At 35.0% G+C, this 3,886-nt stretch overlaps 1 long non-coding RNA gene across 1 annotated transcript; it reads left to right on the forward strand.

The window, feature by feature from the left end:
- The first annotated feature begins 273 nt into the window (after positions 1-273).
- Positions 274-2,092, forward strand: LOC130724011 (uncharacterized). The gene is made up of 2 exons (XR_009014411.1): positions 274-583; positions 1,842-2,092. It is a non-coding gene; the product is annotated as an uncharacterized LOC130724011 (long non-coding RNA).
- The last annotated feature ends 1,794 nt before the right edge of the window (positions 2,093-3,886 follow it).

The following is a 3,886-nucleotide window of genomic DNA, read 5'->3' on the forward strand; positions in this document are numbered from 1 at the left end:
GAATACCCAGTAATGCCTGAAGAGGCAGTGGCAAAATAATACTTGGTCTTCTTGAAGAGGCCTGGACAAAGAATACTTGTTTTGCTTGAAGGGACAAGGTTCAAATAATAATTGTAAGGAGAAGTACTTAATACTTGAGCTTAGTGAAATCTTGGTACAACCAAGAACTAGATGTAGCCCTATCGTTCACGGGGTGAACCAGGATAAAATTGATGGTGTGAATCTTCTCCTTCCCTGGTCTTAAGTTTCCGTTGTACCTGTAACACCCCACTTTTCGTTATTAGGTTATTTATTATTTTATCTTAATTATTATTATGCTATATGGTAATTTGATGAATTATGTGATTATAATTTAAATCTCATGTGATATAGAATAAGATTTAGATAAATAAGTTTGTTAGGTTTTTGTGTGAGTAATTGAGAGTGGGGCCCATTAGTATGACTATTTAAGGGATATGAGTGAATTAGAAAGAGAGAAATCAGAATTTGAGAATTGGAGAAGTTAGCAGAGGAGAAGAAAAGAAGCGTGAAAGAGAGAAGGGGAGAAAAGAGAAGAAAAAACCTAGAATTTGATCTTCAAGAGGTAAGGGTTTGAATTTATCTTGTATAATTGTAGAATAACAGAGGTTGAGTTTAACATGAAGGAACCCTCATCTTTTTTGAAAATTCAGAACTGAGAGACTGTGTTGAGTGTTAACATGTGGTGAGAAAAATTGATTTTGAGCGAAATTGAGGTTCCGGGGAAAATTGGGTTCTGTTATGTTTTGCCCGCAGATACCCTAACAATCTGTGTTGTAGAGAGCATAACTCTCTCTACAGAATTCAAAATTGAGTGAAACCAATTTTGTATGAAAGCTAACTCATAGGGCTATGTTGGGTAATATTTTCATAATTTTTCGATTGCTGGTTCAATACCAGAATTATCTGCAAGTTCACTCTGTTTCTGCTCGCAGAAACCCTAACAGCCTGTGCTGTAGAGACCATAACTCTCTCTACAGAATTCCAAATTGGGTGAAACCAATTTTATATGAAAGCTAACGTATAAGGCTATGTTTGGTAAAATTTTCATAATTTTTGGACTGCTCATTTAGTACCAGGATTATATGCAAGTTTGCTATGTTTCTGCTTATTTCTGAGATTGATTCTGAAACTGATTCTAGTAATTGATATGAGACATTTGATGATTTTGTGTTGCTATTTTGTCAGTGGAATAGTGAATGATTTGATAATTGTATTGAAGTGTTATTTTGTGCAATTTTGGTGTGATTTCCGTTATGGAATTTGGTGAGAAAATATGTTATATATTTGGGGCTGGAGTGGTCTCAAATTGCATGTTTTAATTTATGAGTTTTTGCACGAAATACACTTCATTTAGTCAAGAGGCAACGTGTCGGTTTTCATCGGAAAACTGAGGTTTGTCCCAGAACTGGCGTGGTTCTGGAAGTCTGGAGTGGACTTCATTGGTGGTTAACTGTCTGGAGTGGACGCGGTGATACCGCTAAGGTTAACAATTGGTACCACATGCATACATTAGAGTCTCACACACTAAGTTTCACGTTTTCAGTGGTTTTATGTGTTTGGTGATTTGTTGGTGAATTGTTTTGCTGTTGTGGTAAAGTCGAATTATTATTCTTCTTTAAGCTTATAATTTTTCGAAACATTAATAAGAATTGTGAAACTGTCTTGAGAGAAAATATTATAATCACTCAGATTTTAAAGTAAAGGTGAAGAGTTTATAAAGCAGGATCTGAATTGTTTACTTGCTCTTTGTTATGTTATATTTTATACAATGTAAGTTCTTACCCTTCTGTTGGAATGATGTTCTATGCGACATCGCTCAGGTACAGGAGGTAGAGATGTGGCTCATGAGGAGTAGCTTCGGAGAGTCTTAGCTTATGTTATTATTATTATTATTATAAAATAAGTGTCTTGCTCTGTAATGTAACACTGGTTAGATATTTTACGTTACTTTTACATTTATGTTGAGAGGATTTTATAATCTCTTCTTATGGAAGTTGTTGAATAATTTTCTAAATGATGGCGATGTCGTACTGTTGACGGCCGAAGTGCTTATGAAATTCAGTTCTGAGTATGATGAATTTTATTGGAATATCATGGAAGATAAACCTATTTAAATAAGTGATTTTATGCATCTTAGGATTATCTGACTGGTTTAGAAATTTCATTGGCAGGAATAATTCATTCTTTGAAAAGCATATGAACTTATAAATTTTCAAACACAATCAGTGTTAATTTTAATGAGTTTTCGTGAAGAAGTGTAATACTCCCTTGATATGTTTTTAAACTCTGATAAACGTTTTTAAATAAAACAATGGGAAAAAGGGGGTGTTACAGTACCAAACGATACCAATGACGTGATGAACCTTTATATCGTTTGGAAAACCAAGTTTTTGGATGACACAATTCAAACCCCTCCTTTCTTGTGCTACTCTGATCAACTTCAACCATTTTTCCAACTAGGGTGGATTCAGCATGTTGGGAGTTCTCCAAGCTTGCATTAAGAAGCCAACTGCGTGCATCAACTTGTTAACTTCTTCCATCAATCCAGTGATTATGTTTAGGACAATATGGTCATAAAGAATGAGAAAAGGAACCTCACCCCAATAAATAATGAATTCCAGCCAAAAAGGAACCCCGCATAAAAGGAAATATGAATTTATGATATAAGTCACAATAAAACAAAACCCCACCCCACCCCAACCCAAAATCACAAAAGGCCATATATGTCACCAATTACAATCAGACATAACCCCACCCACCCCAACCCAAAATAAGAAAAGGATATTTATGTCATAAATTACAATCATAATACGAAAAATTTCAAGTAATTAGAAAGGACAAATTTTCACACACATAAATTACATAAACTTTCGAGTAGTCAGAAAATAAATGTTTAAAGTAGTCAGAAAAGGAATTTCACGGCTTCAGATCAAGCATTGGATGAATGTCAAAAGAATATATGAATATGAAATTTCTGAAGATGAATCCTCTGAGGCCAAAATAAGAAAGTATAAACAAAAGAGAAACCTGGATGAAATGGTAACGATTGAAGGCATTTTTATTGGCCTTTCTGAGTGGATTGAAATGGTGGGATGGGTGCGTGCCATCATCAGCGAGGTAATGGACTCGATATCTCGCGTCCTTCGCTTCCTCGTGCTTATGCGTCTACGGGTTTTTCCTCTTCCAACCATGGCTTCTTTGGTTGATTTTCCAGAGAGAACATGGTGAAATAACCTCTAGACACATATCTAAAGGTGATTTATATGGTCGAATATGAACAGTCACGAGGCTAGCTGACATCGGTTGACGTAAACGACGTCTTTCTTCAGTGTCTTTCTCTAATAAACTGTAGTTGGAAGAGATAGCTAATGACTGATGCACCATTTCTCAAATCCCAAATCATTTCTACTCATGAGGTTCCCGCGTACGAACTCTCTCTTCTTTCCAAAATTCTCACTAAAGTAGGGGCATATTCGCCATTTCGCATACCAAATAGGGGCATGATGGTGATTTTGGTCAATCAAATAGGGCATACTTGATTGCTTTGTGTTTTAAATAAAATCTCACTTTCATTTGTACTGTGTGGAATTATCTTGCAATTAAGAGAAAATAGAGAATATCAAAGATGGATTCACTCACCATTCACCAAGATTGTAAAGAAATAGATAACTTCGCTCTTCTAGAAAACTAGTGTCATAAATCATGTGATACACGATATTTTAGATTTTTTTAGATACAAATAATGTAATTTAATTTTTTTATGATATATACTAACCCCTATTCTATCTGGACATTATAGTTCTCTGTGGGATCACGTCAAATAGTAGCATGAAATGTACCACTGTGATTATCTTCGAAAGAAAAA

Source organism: Lotus japonicus, chromosome 6 (genome assembly GCF_012489685.1).
Source record: "Lotus japonicus ecotype B-129 chromosome 6, LjGifu_v1.2".
In the NCBI taxonomy this organism is placed as follows: Eukaryota; Viridiplantae; Streptophyta; class Magnoliopsida; order Fabales; family Fabaceae; genus Lotus; species Lotus japonicus.